Source organism: Lepisma saccharinum, chromosome 2, assembly GCF_977018435.1.
Source record: "Lepisma saccharinum chromosome 2, izLepSacc3.1, whole genome shotgun sequence".
In the NCBI taxonomy this organism is placed as follows: Eukaryota; Metazoa; Arthropoda; class Insecta; order Zygentoma; family Lepismatidae; genus Lepisma; species Lepisma saccharinum.
Window position 1 is genome coordinate 155,368,333 of NC_139230.1, and position 20,594 is coordinate 155,388,926.

The window sequence follows — 20,594 nt, forward strand, 5'->3', positions numbered from 1 at the left end:
TGGGAGAATAGATGGAGAATTAAATACAAGAATACAAAACACAAACAAACTATATTATGATCTCAATCAAGGGTTTCTAGAAAAGAAAGAAATCAGACGGAAAACAAAAATGGCAATATATAAATCAACGTATGTACCAACTATGCTATATGGGAGCGAATTGTGGGTATTGACAAGTAGGCAGATACAGGAGATACAGACAGCGGAAATGAAATATTTAAGAAGAGTGGTTGGAAAAACAAGAAGAGATAGAATTAGGAATCAAAGGATCAGGATAACGCTAAATTCAAAACCAGTGGAACAAAATGTCATCGAGGCACAACTTAGATGGTTTGGCCATGTTAATAGAATGAAGGATGGAAGAATACCAAAGGAAATATGGGAGGCAAGATCAAGAGGAATAGGAAAAAAAAGCCCCCAAGGAAGACCACGGCAAACATGGAACAAGAACATTGAGCAGACCCTGAACAGAAGAGGCATGAAATGGGATGAAGCAAGGAAGATAGCAGAGGATCGTGACCAATGGAGAGATCTCTGCCAAACCTCGACACCTTTCGGTAGAAGAGGATCCGAGTAAGTAAGTTTTGGCTATGAAAAAGAAATTTGTAAGGTTATTTTCTGGAGTACAGCACCATATGGATACAAAACATGCGCAGTTCCTGAAGGTGAAAGGAAAATACTGCAAACCTTTCAAAATATGGTGCTACAGAAGATTGTTGAAGATCAAATAAAGATAGGGATGTGACGAAGCTGAAAATGTACCGATACCGATGTACTCACCGATAATTTATGGAACCGATACCGATGCCGATATTTAACCGATTCCGATACATAAGATTATTAAATAGAAATGGGATGTTATTTTCAGCATGACAAAAATAAATTTTCTATGTAGAAAATATTGCATATCACATATATATTCTCAAGAGATGCGAATGTACATTTGCATCTGCAAAATGTTATGTGAACCTTTAAGAAGAACATGGATTCTCAAGAGATTAAACATTAGTACACAAGCAGTTCTTTGAAATGCAAAATGAATTCCTTGTCTGCAAGATTCAACTTCAGAAACACGAGATTTGGAAACACTTCAGAAAGTAACCTACTTCTTCTCTTACCTCAAATCTGTTCAGCAACACTGAACACTCAATCACTGAATACTGATGCAGCAGGTATGCCCAAGTATTTTCTCAGGACTTGCTTCAGGTTTGAATATTCATTTTTGAATTTCCAATACAACAGCAGATCCTGGTTCAGCAATGCACGGTTTTATTTCCGATTTATAGTTACGTTGATCCTCTGAATGAGTTTGCAATAATTTTATTACAAAAACTCTACAATAATGACGAATCATAACCAAATTTTCAATAAATCTTACAAAACTAGAATATAATACTTATTAGCTAAAAAGCTAAAAACTCTAGTATAATCTCTACCGGTTTAAATATCGGATTTTTGCCGATTCCGATACCGATGCCGATGTGTCAATTTCGGCCGATTTTCATACATCTGTAATCGGCTTCGGCACATCCCTAAATAAAGATATAGAGATCAATCAATAATATATTTTGAGACGTGCGTATAGCAAGGCAAGCTTGTAGAAATCAATCATCCAGAGAATATTCTGGCTGGTAGGTCATATCCTGAGACCTGGAGGAACAATCAAAGCTCAAATTGAAAGAAAATTAGAAGGGAGAAACCACATTGACGGAGTATGTGAAACAAATACTCAAGATTTGAGTTGTAAAAGCTACAGAGAAAAGAGATATTTGCGAAATACAAACAAATGGAGAAATTCAAGTAAATAGAACATAATACAGGGTGTTTCACTTGCTCTCGGTCCTTGATTCTCGCTTACAAAAATCCAACTATTTGTCGATATGTAATGACATTTTCTACGGACATACTTTGGTGTATGAGAAGCATGGTGACATCACAGCGAGTGTTGGAAGTGGTCGCTATTAATGCATGCCTGCACAGGTTTTTCCATGTTGCAGAAGGTAGCCACCAACACATCAGGAGTCACAGCGTCAATTTCCCGCCGAATGCTGTCCTGAAGTTCCATGATTCCTAGTCCGTGGCTTGTTGCAATAGAGTTTTCGTTTCAGCATGCCGGTGGGGTAAGGTCAGGCCAGTGTCCTTTGGAAATGACACCATCTTCAAAGGACGCAATTTCTTGCATGCTAGCGTTGAAAGTGTGGCAAGTGGCGCCATCCTGCTAAAAATAGCCATTACGGAGTTCCTCGTCATCCAACTGGCCAAAAACTCAGACTGAAAGCACACGTCCGTACGATTGGCATTTAACGGCAGAATCGCCCACACGCACGCGCATGTCTACGCAAGGACTATAGAGACTATGGCGCTATCTCCAATGACGTCACCATGCTTCTCACTCACCACAGTATGTCCGTAGCAAATTTAATTACAGTATGACCAATAGTTTGATTTTTGTAAGCGATAATCAGTTGCCGAGAGCGAGTGAAACACCTTGTGTAATCAAGTTTCACCGCTACCTTCTGTAATTACGGAGACACGTTAAGCAAATGAAAGGAGAGAAGTTAGAGATGAAGTAGTTGGGGGGGGGGTAAATACCACAATATACATCTCAAGTCCTCCACACATTCGAAAAGTCTCCTGGTGTTGTACGGATATACCCAATCCAAAAATCCAAAAACATTATCGAAATTCTTCGCGAGTGAGCAAAATATCTCGCTTCGTTCTTACATACAGAAGAACTGATGAAGGATCTCACACTGAAACAACAATGCGAGCACAATGAAGCTACACACTCACACACACCTCCACACACCCACCCACATACATACATATGTACATACATGATACATGTGCCTTCTCGAAGGCATAGTGTTTGATACACGATGAAAGCACATATTGGCTCGGATCCCACTTTAAACTATAGGTCCAGTACCAATCAGCCTATCTGTGCATAAAAGTGGGCTTTAAGCAAAACTCAAAACTCAAACTCGAAGGCGTCGTCACCTCGTATTCAACGGATAACGGGTTCTCTTCTAGGTGGTGGCAAATAGTACAGTGGATCCGATCCCACATCTCAAACTGTAGATCCAGCCCAAATCAGCTTATCAGAGAAAGGAGGTCAATTAATACACCATGAAAATTGGTTTTTACAGCAAAAAATAACCTTTATCTTTTCTCATCTTTATCATCAATTCATCATTCGCTGTCTTTGTAGTAAATTACCTGATGACAGCAACACATAACTAACCCACAGTGAAAAAAATATATATGTATTCATCTGTTTAAACTCTCAAAACAAATGTTGAGATTGTGCTGTTTGATATAATCGAGACATATTCTTTTGAATGATATTAAAAGAAAAGAAACAACCTCTCACTGTTGCTCCAACCCAGGATTTTTGAATTTCCTCTATGCTTAAAAAAATGAATTGCAGTTGGCAACACTACTGATGTTGTTTGGCGTTTTAGTGAAGCATTTACCTCATGCAGTAGATGAATCTTATATGTACAGTCACGGACATTTCTGGGTTGTAACGATTCCATGAAAGTTACAGCAGCTTGTACTGCTTCGCTCCGCCCACTAGCTTTCTCCCTTTCTCTACCGTTATGCGCGGCCTTACTCTACAGACAGAGTATGCATAACCTCAAATTGACTAAATGCGACTGGGCTCATAGTTTAAAGTTTGATCCGAACCACTGAGAAATTTTCTCCACAGGAGATCGAACTTTGATTACAAGGCGATAAGTTCAACAGTCCTTGGGTGTAATGTAATTAAAAATAAGCTTCCATGGCATCAAATACAATCTCTTTGTCAGGGGTCCCGGGTTCGATACCCGGTGGAGGCACAAGTGGTTCGGATCCCACTTTAAACTGTAGGTCCAGTCCCGATTAGCCTTACTGAGCATAAAGTGGACTTAAAACAACAAATCAATCAATCAATCAACAATCTCTTTGTCAGGCAAGTGGTTCAGTGTTATCACCTTCGAAAAATAGAATTCACCAACTCGTACATTTCGATTCTATGTGCGCAAATTGAGTATGAATCCGAATGTCTAGCAGAGATTGCAGAAACACTAGAGTGAAACGAGATCAAAGAATGATGTTATCGATGTTAATTTTCGTTGTCCAATATCAATGTTTCATCGAATTTTGTTCGTAAATCCTGACGGGCCCACTTTCTTGGGTATCTCGGTATCAAGGTAGAAAGTCTCTGGAAAATGTTACATCATTTCCATTTCCATAGACATTTTATACTTCATTTAACATAAAGTATAGTTCTATATTCAGAAATAACCACAAAAACTGTCAGTTTATTATTTTCATAAGCAATCCACGTTACTAATCTCTTAAATTAATTCAGATAACTACGCCAATTATTCCTACACTGGGAACGTTTGTTAATTTTAAATGTCTCAAATTTTGTACTTTATGAGCTTGAAATGTCCTCTCAAAATTATGCACAGAAGCTATAAAATAGTATAAATGGTACCCATGAGAACGATATGCAGGTTGTTGAACTTTATCACTGGCAACAATCTTAGCATAGACTCGGTTAGATGTAAGTTGTACGTATATCACTGATCTCCATATGTAATTAGGAAACACGGACTTTTTAAGGTGCATGATTAATACTTTCTTGAATGTCATTGTAAATCTTGCATTATCTTGAAGTTCGTTAACTCTGAAGCTTACTAGGGGAATAATGTTTGCTCTCAGACAACACGTATTGGTGATATCCACATCTTGGTGGTCAAGCTGGTAGGGTGTCTGTCACTTACACGGAAGACCTGAGTTCGATTTCAGAGAATGGGTTATCTCAGTCAAGGGTTATCCGTGCATGTCCCTGCAGAAGTTGTCTCAGCCTTATGCCAGTGGGTACTGGGGCTACTCTGAGAGACTGGCTTATGTCACTTACATTATGGCCACGATCGATTTTATGTGGAACCACACATTCACACATTATGTGCCTTGACGTTTGTATCCTTCTGACATTAAGTAGCATATACAGTGTGTATTATGTAGTTTTATGTAAGGAGAATATATTATACATGCTGAATCAAAAGTCCCTTAACACCGCCTACAAAATGTAAAGTATTGTAGTTATGCTGCATACGATTGGTCATGATAGGTCCATGGGTATGGGGATTATGCGATGTATCATATCAGAATAGAATTTCACTAGCAATGAAATTGAGTTTCTTCAACGTATCCTTTACTAGTAAAAATGTATGCGTTATATTTCACTTAAAAATCTGCTGATATTGTCAATGTTCCTGTATGTACGCTCGTAGGTGTATCCTCCACTCACGTAGAACATTTTGCAATGTAGCAAGTGTGATAGTATCGCAAGTAGCAACTATGCGTTTGCTCAGGTGGTATATATCAAGTATTTTCACATGTCCCCAAAGGCAAAGTCCAAAGGCATTTGATCCTGAGAACACGCAGGCCATTCGACAGGTCCTCGTCTGCCAAACCATTTATCGGGTAAATTTACGTGAAGAACCTATCTCCCAGCGTCCCCGTAGTGTGGTGGACCTCATTTCTATTGAAAAACAAAACATTTTCTTCCGCAAGCAAGGATGGACAAACGGAACAATGGGAAGACGAGAAGAGAAATAGATTAGACTGATTTGGTTTGTTTTACGCCGGCCACCCCTGGCGGAGTGGTTAGCACAACGCGCTACGGCGATGCAGGATTTATCGATTAGCATCGCTTGTGCGATGTGCTAACCACTCCGCCAGGGGTCCTGGGTTCGAATCCCGGCCTGGGAATGGATGTTTGTGAATGTCCATTCATCAATTTCATCACTCATCCTCATCTTCGCAAATTAGTCAAAAGTGGCACAAAAAGTGAAGTAAAAATAAAGCAAATCAATTTGGTTTGTTTTACTTACCTTTTCCAACACTTTTAGCTAATCACGAAGATGAGGATAAGCGATGAAATTAATGAAGGGACACTTACGAAGAACACCCATGCCCAGTCCGGGATTCGAACCCGGGACCCCTAGCGGCGTAGCGAACTGTGCTACCCACTCCTCCACGAAGGTCGGCAAAAAAAAAATATTGAAAAATGTGTATAAGAGTGTTCATTTCAATAAGATGATGATGGTCCTTCATGAGTTGGAAACCTCATACTGATATCACGTGAGTTGGCAACCTGCCTTGGCTTCATCAAGAATTTGCGAAAGACCGCAAGTCCTCCCCCCTCACACTATTCTGTCCGCCTAACACGCGGTTATTCGGAGTCTTCCCTGTTCCAAATAAGAAAAATATCGTTGTTCCCTGCATGGAATCTTCCCAGGAACGGGGGAAACATAAATATGTACGTCTACCCTTTGCCAATGCACACTGCCGTCACATGCCTCTATCCACACCGAAACATCATCTTTCTTCCACCGCCTGGGGCCTGTGGCCTGTAGGCTTCGTGTACTGTGCTCCGAAAGCACCAACTGTTACTGTATGTTGCTCCGAGAACATCACCGTCATTCTGCATCGACTACAGGTATGATCAGGTTTAAAATCGGGGTTCTGATAAAACGAAATAACAATTAGGTTACTGGAGAAATTAAGCACTTATTTTACTTATTTCGCGAGTTAAAAGATACGTATATTTGCCAATTTTTATGCCGTATCGGTGTCGGCCTCGGTGGCGGAGTGTTCACCTCAGCTCGTTACGAAGTCAGGGGTCCCGGGTTCGAATCCCGGCCAGGACATAGCTTTTTGTGTTCGTCCGAAATGAGAAAACAGATAATACAGTAAAATTGATCATTCTTAGTCTTGGACCACTGTGTTATTTTTAAAAATTACCAATGTTTCGGAGGCTGATTCTGCATCCGTCTTCAGGGTAGTGTGTGATCTACTAAATCACATTGCTATCCCTAGACACACGATGTGTTTGGGGATGGTGTCTATATAGAGAATGAATTGTTGCCTTGTAGGCTTATTCTCGGTGGCCAAGGCTCCACCTCGTCTGTCGGTTAGAAGGACCTCTTGTACAACACTGATCAGCTTCAAAGAAGAAGTAAAATTGATATGTGTGAAAGTTGAGGAAAGGTGAATGACGGGGGAGTAGTGGGGTTTGTGATATTACTGGCGCGATAAATGATGAGTCCCCCTCAGGCTGATTTGGCTACACTTAAAACTATGTCAAGATGTCCATATGAGCTTATTGCTCAAGTGTGCTACTCTGTCTAACCCAAGATTTTTGTAAAACAGCCCTCGGGAATTTCCCGTGAAATGATGACCCCCCTCAGATTGATTTGGCTACACTTACAAAAGCCACATGTGCCAAATTGTTGTCCATAAGCTTGTTAAAAATATGGTCCTCTTGATATTGTTTTTGCTACACTTAAAATTAGGCCAAGATGCTCATAAAACCCACCCACACATCCACTTCCGGTCCACTTCCGGTCCATTTCCGGTCCACTTCCGGTCTACTTCCGGTCCACTTCCGGTCCCCTTCCGGTCCACTTCCGGTCCACTTCCGGTCTACTTGACACACCTGTGGGTTTCTCCAATTTTTAGCACACCTCTGAACCCAACTTATATTTTGTATTAAGTATAGAGTTTTGATTTGGACCCCAAGAAATTTTATATAATAAACCAACAACAAAAAATGCCAAAGCCAAACATATTAACACACTTAGTATACACACTAAGTATACACACTTAATATACACACTAAGTATACAAAGCACACTGCTGAACCCAACTGATATTTTGTATTAAGTATAGAGTTTTGATTTGAACCCCAAGAAATCTTATATAAATAAGCAATAAAAATGCCAAATCAGAAATATTGTAATAAATGCAATAAGAATATATTCAGCCCTAATTGGAAAGGAATTGTGATCCAGAAAAATGCAGAACACCCACAAAAATATGCCCAAAATATCATAGAAAATATAGCATGGAATACTTCACATATAAGCATATAGATACTTGTTATGTACAGCCTTCTACGTCATCTCAGCCATCTACATCTTCATCTGGTCTAAAAAGGAAGCTTGAAACATCTGATAATGCTAGACCAGCAAAGCAGCCACGCTATGCACCTATCCATAGCAGTTTTGCTGGCCAACTAAGGGATTACTGTTTTGTATCAGAACCAAAATGTGATATTAAGAATTTTTTGAACAGTATAAATCCTGATGTGCAGGCTATTCTAAATGCAGAAAATGGCTCTTATAAGCTGTCCCTCAAATTGTTTACACAATATAACAAATCAAATTGCACAAAATTTACACAGCCCCACATAACAGAAACTGAACCTGTATACTCAAATATAAACTCAGACAAAATACTAAGCAGGTTGATAGATCAATTGCTTATCAAAGACTCTGAATTTGCTGCAAAAGAATCAGGATGGAGTTTATGTGGAACTCCACACAAGTTATATATTAATATTTCTAAATTTAACCCATTACAAGGATCTACATATCTGCCATTACCTGCCAATATTAAAAACAAAAAGCTGTGGTTAACATAGAAAATAATGATGAGAAATGCTTTCTGTGGTGTATTTTAGCTGCTTTGTTTCCAGTTTTAAGGAATCCAGAAAGAATAAGTTATTATAAACAGCATGAACATGATTTTGATGATGCAATGGAGGGCTTAGAATATCCAATGTCTGTTCAGAATATTGATAAATTTGAAAAAAAAAGGCCAGAGATATCAATGGTAGGCCATTATCTATTAATGTATTTATTTGTTCTACTGGTCGTGGCAATTGCTTGATAGAACCTCTCGGAATCAGTACACTTGATTATGATTCTGCTGTCCCGATTGATCTGCTCCTAATTGAAGAGGATGGCACATATCATTACATTTTGATACATAATCTTGAAGCTTTAGTCAGAAAACAACTAGACAAATCTAATACAATATACAAGTTGTGTAGAAGTTGTTTGACTGTATTTGATGGTAGAAAAATGGAAAATGGGGTTTGTGAAGAGAATACAGAAATTGCTAAAGACAACTTAGTTGAGCATCTGAAATACTGTGGCAACCATAAACCTGTTCATATGGTGATGCCTAAGCCAAATGAAAATGCCAAATTCAAAAAATTTGAAGCCTTGTTGGAACACTCAGCACATATAGTTTGTGATTTTGAATCAAACCTCAAACCTCTTGCATTCTGCAACCCAGATCCTGATGAATCTTCAATTACATCATACCAGTTACATGAGCCTTCTAGTTTTTATTATGTTGTTGTACAAAATAGTGTGGTTAGTAAAGAATATTTATACATGGGAGCAGATGCCATCAAAGAATTTGCACATAGAATAGAAAATGAGTGCCATTATATAGCATCTAATGTCTTATTAAAATCAAAACCTATGTTGCCTTTAACAGATGATCAGATTGAAGATTTCAACAATGCAGAAAAATGTCCGGTATGTGATTCTGAATTTTCAGATATAAATATCAAGGTGAAACACCATTCCCATACAGATGGTAAATTCAAAATGGCCCTGTGTAATAGCTGTAATATTAAGATCCAGAGACCAAAATTTGTCCCAATATTTTGTCACGGGGCATCCAATTATGATTTTCATCATCTGATCAGGTACAAGGGGTTTGACAAGCAGGATTTAAATATTTTAGCAGAAAATGATGAGAAATATATAGCTATTAGCAAAATAATTAAAGTGAATGGTGTTCCTATTTACCTAAGATTTCTAGATTCATACAGAATTCTGTCTTGCCACTCTAGCCAGTCAATTATCTGATGATCAATTCAAAATCACTTGTGCTATGTTTCCAAATCAGGACCTGAAATTAATTATTCGGGAGGGTGTATACCCATATGACTATGTTACAGATTTTTCTTATTTTGATGAGTGTGCTTTGCCACCACAACAAGAGTTCTACAGTAAACTCAGGGCATCCGGAATCACTGATGAAGATTATGACCATGCTCAGTTGATGAGGGCCAATTTAAAATGCCAGACATTTGGTGATTATCATAAGGCATACTTGAAACTTGATGTGACTCTCTTAGCCGATATACTTCAGGCATTTAGAAAATCATCGATGGAAAATTATAAGCTGGATCCAATGTATTTCTACAGTGCTCCAGGCCTAGCATGATCTGCAATGTTTTTGAATACTAAAATGCAATTGGATCTCATTCAGGATCAGGACATGTATCTGTTTATGGAACAATATATAAGAGGAGGCATGGTGCAATGCTGTCAGAGATATGCTAGAGCCAACAACAAATATATTCCCGATTATAATCCATCACGGCCATCAAATTTTATACTTTATGTGGATGCCAACAGCCTGTATGGTTATGCTATGATGGATAAACTGCCATATGCAGGGCTTGAGTGGGTTGAAGATTTCAACATTGAGGATCTTCAGGATTTTGATGACAGTCACTATGGCCTGTTCTTAGAGGTTGATCTGATAATTCCAGATAATTTACACAACAAGTTTTCTGATCTGCCCCCAATTCCTGAGGTTAAGTGTTCACCTGGCTCTAAACAGAAGAAGCTAATGATGACTCTAGAGCCAAAACAGGGTTATGTCATATATTACAAAAACCTCCAGTTCCTGATGCATCACGGTGTTCAAGTGACCAAAGTTGGCAAAGTCTTAAGGTTCAGGCACTCAAGATGGTTGAAGCAATACATCGATACAAACATTGAGCTTCGAACACTTGCTGTAACCCAATTTGATAAGAGATTGTTTAAATTAAAGGTCAATTCAGTGTATGGCAAAACCATAGAAAATGTCAGAAAACATACTGATGTTAAATTAGTTACTGACCCCAGCCGGAGCAAAAAATTGATAGCAAAGCCTAATTTCAACTACAGAAGAATTTATGATGACAATATGGCACTCTTCAACATGAAAAAACAAAGATTAAGTTTGATAAGCCTATTTATGTAGGGGCTGTGATATTAGAATTGACCAAATTACACATGCTAAATCTCTATTATGATGTGCTCAAGCCTTTTTATGGTGATTGTGTAAAACTGATGTACATGGACACAGATAGTTTTATCCTTGATATTCAGACAGAAGATGTCTATCAAGATATATCACAGCTTGCATTGCTTAAATATTTTGATATTAGTGAATATATAAAGATTCAACCCACAACAAAAAAGGTGCCTGGCAAGTTAAAAGATGAGACACTTGGTGATGTTATTGTAGGATTTGCTGGGTTAAGGTCCAAGATGTATAGTTTTGAAACATGTAGTGGTGCTGTTGCCAAAAAAGCCAAGGGCATTGGTAGAGTAACTGTGGACAAAGAGCTCCAATTTAAAGATTATAAGGATTGTCTCAAATCACAGAGTTTAATCAGAACATCAGAATGCAGAATTCAGAGTGTGGATCACTTGTTGACTACAAATGTTGTAAGAAAAGTGGCTCTGGACCCACATGATGATAAGAGATGCATTTTATCATGGGGCATACATACTCTACCATGGGGTCATTGTGACTTGAGAAGTGGCAAACAATGCCCAATGACAGAGCATGATTTGAAATAAATAAACATGCCAATGAACTTATTTGGGTTCAAAAAACAAGCTATTATGGACCTGCCAACACCATCACCCTCTCCTGATATATAATTTATAATATCTAAACTAAGTGGTTTGTTAATTATTCATCTGAACAGCATACTTACAGATGTTGATGATAAAACAGGTAAAACATTATACATATTTAATAATAATTTAAATCATTACCAATTACCTGTAGGTGCTCAATTACAATTTATTACAACTTTCGAGGGTGATGTCAAGATTTCAGTAGGGAGAAATATTTAAAGAATTAAGCACTCAAACATGGTTTCTGGCACTGTATATACTGTTTCTGCTGGTGACTGCTTATATATTGAGGTCCCGGGATCCTATGACAAGCTTATACCTTTTTTTATAGAATTAAGAATTAGATATTTTATAATAAATAACCACTAAAACAAAAATGCCTAATTATATATTTGGCCATACAAGACATGAAGATCACAGTGATGAGATTCTGATGCTTGATGTCAGAGTCAAAAAATTAAGAAGTGATTTACAAGCTCTACAAACCACACTTAATGCCAGTCTTCAACTAGAAATTACAAATTTACAATCACAATGCATGGACCCTCTTCTTAAAATTGACTCAGAACTTAAATTGCTGCTTCAAAAATATACTGACTTGGCTACATTAGATAATTTTCAAAGTTTAGAGGAAGCTGTAGCAGCTCTTCAAGCCAAATTAAAGATTCAGGCTACCAACTCTGAGCAATTGAAACAACAATTAGAAGAGCAGATTAATAATGTCCAGACACAGCTCCAAACAATTGTCAAAAGCATAAAGTCACAAGAAGATTTTGATCTAGTAATTTCCACTCTAAAAGAACGGATTCAATCACTACAGATACCTAATCTGGACCACTTGAACAATGCCATAGCCGAGGTTAAAGAAAAAATTGAGACACTTGAAAATTTTATGAACAACTTACCATCTTCTGATGCTCTGAGTGCTATAACTCGCAGTGTAGCTAACATCAAGCTGCAACTTGAAACATATGAAAATTTTGGAAAAATTCAGAGTACCATAACCCACCTTGAGGGTACCATAGCAGCAGTGCAAAGTGATCTGACAAATATACAAGAAACTCTAGAATCTCGGTTGCCTGGTATTGTAGATACCCTTGTCAGTGTCCAGCAACAAATCACCAAACTTGAAAACCTCAACACTGAATCTGAGCTATCTCATTTTCATCACTTGATCGATGATATCCAAACAAAGCTTGAAATTTTACAACAATCAACACCTACTCAGGCAGACATAACCCTGCTTCAAGATGCTATGCGTTGTGTGGTTGATGCTTCTGAATTAAATGATGTGAAATTGGCACTTGAATCTTTGCAGAATACTGAATCAAATCTGCCTACATCACAGGAACTTAAAAATATTAAGAGAGCTGTGAATCGCATATTGAAATCAGAAGATATCAAGAATATCCAGACAGAGATCAAACAACTTACTCAGACAGTGGCCACTCTACCAACCAATCAACATATTAATGAACTTTATGCTTTGTTTGAGGATATCAGAAGACAAGTCCATGATCTTACTGCTCAAAGTTCAAAATTGGCAGTTGTTGAAAATCTACAGCAAATTGTAGCTAATATCAAGCAACAGCTAGGGACCATGGAATCCAACCAAGCAAATGCTCTGTCTGTTTTTGCCACCCAGCTTCAAGAGATTGTCCAACAATACAAAAAACTTGCTGTGGACATAAGAATCAAACCAGGGCACGATGAGATTGTTAGGACTATCAATGAGCACCTTGAATCTGTAATAAGCAGATTGCTTACACCAGAAAAAGAAATAACTGGCCTAATCGAGAATCCTAAACATACAGTAATCCTTGAATTGTACAGTATCCCCAACAAAGAATATGATTCATCATTTACACCAGGTGCCAAAATATATATGCTGTCCCCTGCACAATTTTATTACCAGTTTTTTGTTGGGGGCACACTCAGACCAATCAAAATCAAATATTGGCTACAACCACAGGCACACCACTACCCTACTTTATCAATAACTAAAGCTGACAACAAACCAAAAGTCACCAGTGTAGAGTTAGAGGATTTTACAGACCCCAATACATTAGAAACATCTTATGCTGAAGATGATGGTTCTCTGGAATTTAATATACAAATAGGAGACAAACTATATTTAGAAAATCCTGTAGTATCAGCTGCTGAACACCCTATAGTTGCAATATTCTTGTTTACATACCATGTCTAGACAAATTATTGTTGATGAATTACACAGACAAGCCGGACATAATTATAAGAGACTGCCAGTGGTTACAAAAGGCATAGATGATTTATGGCAGTGTGACTTGGTTGAGATGGCAAGTGGACAGCTGAAAAATTTAGACAAGATCAACAAAGGCTACAAGTATCTACTCACTGTCATAGACACATTTTCAAAATATGCCTGGGCTGTGCCACTCAATTCCAAGACTGGAGCATGTGTTACAGAAGCCTTCAGGACAATCATCAATCAGAGTGGAAGATCTCCGTGCTATCTACAAACAGATAATGGCAAAGAATTCTATAATTTGGTGTTCCAACAATTTATTAAAAGCCAGTCAATACAACATTACTCGAGTTACAGTGATCTCAAGGCCTCTATTGTAGAAAGATTCAACAGAACCCTAAAAAATCATATGTATAAACAATTTACCCTTCAAGGTAATTATAAATGGCTTACAATCCTACCAGAACTTCTAGATAGATATAACAACTCGGTCCACACCACAATCAACATGAATCCCTCTGAGGTAACTTCATCTGATGAGCAGCAATTGATCAACACTGTTTATTATCCTAGATACCAACCAACAACAAGAAAAGCCAAATACAAGGTAGGTGATCAAGTAAGAATCAGCAAATATAAGCACATATTCAAAACAGGCTTTACCAGAAACTGGAGCACTGAATTATTTACAGTGGTTCAAGTTAAACCTGGGACCCGTAACACATATATAATAAAAGACCATCGAGGAGAAATTCTCAAAGGCAGATTCTATGAAGAAGAACTCAACAAAACTAAACAGCCGGACACATATCTCATAGAAAAAATCATTTGCAGAAAAGGCAACAAGATACTGGTGAAATGGCTAGGACTTCCAGAACACAGCTGGATCGAGGCAGACAAAGTGATACTATGAACACCTGGGATGTTATAAAGAGACTACCAGATCCTGAACAGCAGATTAAGAGAAATGGCAAGCTGCTGCCTGATAATATTAAATGTCTTACTGTTGGACCATCGGCTTGTGGTAAAACTACACTAATGATTGATAATTTTTTTATTGGCACCCAACTGGTTAGACTGGAAAAACAGGCACTTGTATGTCTTCTCTAAGAGTTTAGAACAATTAAAATATCAGCAGCTGATGAAGCTATATGATGGACTGGATATAGCCACTTTTGAATCAGATGTTAAGCCACTCCATGACTGTCTTGATAACTCTGTTGTTGTGTTTGATGACATTATACTAGATAATCAAAACAAGGTTAGAAATTTTTTTACACATGGCCGACACAAAAATATAGATTGCTTCTACCTGGCACAAACTTTTTCAAAAATACCAAAACAGCTGATCCGAGACAAAAGCAATTTTATATGTGTATTTCATCAAGATCATACCAACCTCAAACACGTACATGATGAATATGTAGGTGGGGACTTGAGCTACAAAGATTTTTCCAAATTTTGCAGTAGGTGCTGGAACCAGGACAGCTATGGGTTTGTCACAATTGATATGACAAGGAAACCTAATAGTGGCAAATACAGAAATAAAATTAACAATTTTCTAGACATTGAGACATATATAAATAACCATGAAAAGGCCAATTATTGATGATCTTAAATTAAGAGACTATCTTGTAAAAAGATTTAAAGGATGGAAATCAGAGAACCGAGGAATCAATGAACAACACAAGCAAACAGAACAGCCTATTATTGATGCTATTAGTGAATTAGGTAAAAATATCAAAACTGTAAAAAGTAAAGTAAAGTGTTCCCCTGTGCATAGCACCATGCCATGAAGGCATATAGGGGGTGTGGGGGTAACGCCCCACACTTTCTTGATCCGGTCGTGGGTAGGGGTGATGTGATCAGCATTACGCCCCTGACCGCTTTACCCCCCAGGGTTTCCCCCAGGTACCCATGCTATTCGACGCTGGGTAGGCGCCGGGGCCGCTTCCACCGTTAGAAAAGTTCCCGGATTTGAACCGGCCGGGGATCGAACCCGGGACCTTGAGCATGGTAGTCAGACGCGTTACCGACTGAGCCACCGCGGCCACAAAACTGTTACAGAGCAAAATCAAAATTTGATCACAGAGCTTGTACCTGTAGCTGCCAGAAACATATTAGATTATCCAATCACCCCACTTTCTAGTTTTCATACACCTAGTCCTGTTCCTCCTCGAAGAATTGAAGCTACTCAGGATCCTATTGAATTGGGTCTTCTTGCTCAAAAATATTTAAGCACACCTAAAGACAACAAAGATGAGGTATTTGGCTTATATGCTGACACAGAGCGTGATGGTAGAATCATACATAGAATTGGCAATTTCAGAGTAACATTTATGGAAGATGATATGATTGTATATTCAGAATCTCATCTTGGAGAAAGAGGTGGTTTTGTTAAGTATCCCGGCACACCTGGATTGTGGGAACTGATGACTAGGAAAAGGCCTGGCAGCTATACAGATCAAGACTATGAGCATTACAAAGAAATATTAATAAAATCAGATGCTCTATACCAGAACAATAATCCCACACAAAAAAGAGTCAAGTCTAGCACTGGAGCAAAATACAACAACTTAATCAAGCCGATATGGTCACAGATCAAGACAGGTAGTGGGATCAAACAATACAACACCTTGCCTAAAGAATTTGTCTGGGTTGACGATGTCAGGAAACTTGTAGATAGGTTGCTGGTGATAGGTGGGGAGGAAAATGCTGGCAACCACAATTTTTACAATGAAAAGGTTGGAATTATGGACATGATAAGCACCAAATTGTCTAATTTTATAGTGAATGACAATAAGGTCATTGGATATCTTATAAAAATTATTAATACTCTACCACCTAAATTTTTGAATATCTCTGAGGGTCGGGGGCTGGTTAATGATATCATAAACAAGCTGCCATTTGAACTATACATACCAGGCTATCAGTATTGTGGTCCAGGCACAAAACTAGGTCATAGACTAAACAGAGGTGATCCTGGTGTTAATCCCCTAGATGCTGCTTGTAGAGACCATGACATAGCATACAACACACATACTGATCTTGACAGGCGACATGTGGCAGACAAAAAATTAGAAGATGCTGCATTTGGTAGATTTGTACGCAAAGATGCTTCTTTAAGTGAAAGAATAGCAGCATTGGGGACCACCATAGCTATGAACACCAAACAAAAACTGGGGTAGGGGTTGTAATAAATTAAATAAATTATTTGCAATTTAATTGAGATAGTTAATCCCAGAATATGTATATAATAAACCAAGAATGAAGGCCAAAAGTGTTATGTATCAGATACCTTATGCAGGTCTTAAATCTCTTAAAACTATTGATAATCTTTTAACCAAAAAGCAGCGCAAGAAGAAAAGCTCTTGTCTTGCCAAGGGCCATGGTATGAAATTATTACTTAGTACCCCCAATTAAAAAAATTACAACAATCTAGAAAAAAATTGCATACAGGTGGATTTATATTTAGTATCCCAGCTATTTTAGCAGCTTTGGGGGCTGTGGGGAGCTTGGCTGGGAGATCAGCTGCTAGAGCAAAAACAGTAATAGATGCCAAGAAGAATAGGCCAGAATTAGATGAACTGAAGCGCCATAATCTGGCCATAGAGAAACAAGGCAAAGGTCTTAAGAGAGCCATGAATAAGTTTAAAAAAAACAAGAGCCGCTTACAAACCAAGATATTGAAGCTTTAATCAAACCACTGGGCATCAAAAATTTTAGAGGTGTGTACATGTCTGATTCTTTACCAGAACAACCACTCAACAAAGAGTGTGGCGTAGTTAATTTGGATAAGAACAAAAATCAGGGCACTCACTGGATCTGTTATCTTAAATATTTAAACAATGAGGCATTTGTGTTTGATTCATTTGGAGGTGTTCCACCTGAGAATTTAGTAAAATATCTAAAATCAACTAATCTTTATTACAGTAATGCCCGTGTTCAAAATTTCAAAGATGTTAATTGTGGACATCTGTGTTTATCTGTTCTTAGATATCAGTCTCAAATAAATAAACCATCAATTGAAAATTTTCAAAAAGCTTTGTGGTATCTAAAACATCATGGGAGTATTCCATCTCACCAGCCAAAATTCAATATTGAAGCTCAGATTACATGATGACATTGTATATCCCAAAACAATAGCTCTCAGAGCATTTTATGGCATGTACTTGATCCCTAATATTACACACCACAACAACACAATCACAGTTGGTGACCAAAACATTGTCATCACTCCAGGGCAGTATAATCTGTCTACTTTAAATGCTCAGTTACCCAGAGGTATAGTATTAACTCAAAATTCTGTCACTCACAGAGTAGAGATTGTGTCTGCTACAGAGACAGTAGATCTGGGTACTATAGGAGAACTATTAGGATTTGAGAACAACACAAAACTTGAACCAGCCATTAAACACACTGCTATTAATATACCTAAATTCTTAGCCATAGAGACTCTGAATATTCACTGTAATGTGGCCGAGGGTATGATCACCAAATCAAATGGCATAGGCACTCACAAACAAACTGGCATCATTGCAACATTCAAACCTAACTCTGAATTCATGGAGCCAATCATCTACACTCCATCCCCAACATTATATTTTCCTGTGTGCCATAATAGAATAGATTATATTGAGTTGATGGTCACTAATGAAAAAGAAGAATTAGTTGATTTTGCTGGAGCCACAACAACTGCTATCATAGAAATTAATATTTAAATAAAAATACATACAAAAAAAATGGAAAATATTGAGAGTTATGAGTTACAATCATTCTCTCCAAACAGGAGGACATTTGCAAATTTAAATCAACCCAACACAGAGATTGAGGTTGATCTTGATGTAGGAGATGGCTTTATACACCCTCACAGAGCAGACCTATATATCAAGTTTGATGTTGTAAAGCTCGATGGTACAGATTATCCAGCTAACTCAAATATAAGATTGGTAGACAATTTTGTGCCAAATCTGTTCTCTGAAATTGAGATCAGAAAACATGGTGTTGTTATAAACAGAGTAGATTACCCTGGTATTACCTCTACAGCTTTGGCCACACTAAAATTATCCAAAACCGAGGCCTCATACTACAAAATAGGTGGATTTGAGGCTGGTGATAAAATAATATCTAAAAGTCACACTGTACTATTTCCCATGTGCCTGTTACCTGGATTTTTTTTCAGATTACAAAGATATTATGTGGAAGGGTGGTTTTAGAATTACATTTAGAAGAGCTGCTAAGGATAATAATGCTTTGATGAGGTATAGTTCATTAAATTCTACTGGGGCAGCTCTGCCTAATACTCTACCTGATGAAGGTAAATGCCTTATTCAAACTATGGAGCTAAGAATTCCGGTTGTTGAATATGAAGCTAGTTATGCTCTTAAATACAAAGCAGATATACTAAAAAATCCACAGGTGCCTTTACTATTTTATACATATCAATGTGTGCAAAAGCCTGCCACTAGTAGCTATTATGAATTTGATGCTACAAACTCATTCTCCAGTATACAATATGACGTGCCAGATTTTGTGGTGGTACTGTTTCAGACTGGAAGACACAATAATCAAGAAAAAGAATTCAAGTAAGTTTGATAGCTGCAACATCAAGAACATATATCTTAAAAATGGCAGAAATGAGGTGTTCCCCAGAGAAAATTATAATTTAAACATGTCCAAGGATGATTTTCTTAAATTATACGAGGCCTATACAGCATACAAAAGAGTTACAACCGGGAATACTGACATGTATTACTCACCAGATGAATTCAAAACACAGAGGCCCATGTTTGTGATCAACACCTCAAAAAGGAAACAGGTTGTGGTTAATGACAGGACAAACATTCAAATTATCTGTGAATTCCATGATACACTCCCTGATGACACCATATGTAGTGTTATTCTTATAGGTGAAAAATCATATGTTTATGATGTAAGAAATGAGAGAGTCACAGAGCAATTCTAGAAGACTTCTGCACAATGCATTGTCTTAGTACTAGATAAACAAGTTGGGCCTGGTGTCCAATTAAAATATTCGGGTTAACATATTACTACTCTGAACTTAAACCGGAAGTGGACCGGAAGTGGACCGGAAGTGGCCGGAAGTAGACCGGAAGTGGACCTGAAATGGACCGGAAGTGGGTGTGTGGGTGGGTTTTATGAGCATCTTGGCCTAATTTTAAGTGTAGCAAAAACAATATCAAAAGGGCCATATTTTTAACAAGCTTATGGACAACAATTTGGCAGATGTGGCTTTTGTAAGTGTAGCCAAATCAATCTGAGGGGGGTCATCATTTCACGGGAAATTCCCGAGGGCTTTTTTACAAAAATCTTGGGTTAGACAGAGTAGCACACTTGAGCAATAAGCTCATATGGACATCTTGACATAGTTTTAAGTGTAGCCAAATCAGCCTGAGGGGGACTCATCATTTATCGCGCCAGTAATATCACAAACCCCACTACTCGGGGGATACCGCTTAGGAGTATTCCTTTTGCTTTAAAAAAAGAAAAAAGTCGGTAGGGTGTCTGACTTCCACGCAGGAGACCTTGGTTCGATTCCCTGGATGCGTTGGAATTTTTCAGGCTTTCCCCCGCATAAAGCGGCTCTTGGGCTCACCAGCCTCAAAGCAATGGGTATCTGGTGGTGGATAAAGTGGCCGGAGCGTGTTGCTGATCACATCACCTCCAAAAATGTCGAGATCGAGAATGTTTGGGGCCCTACCCCCAATATTCCCTAAAATGTGCCTTCATGGCACGGTGCTATATGCCAGGGGAACTTTACTTTTAACTTTAACAATGTTATCAAC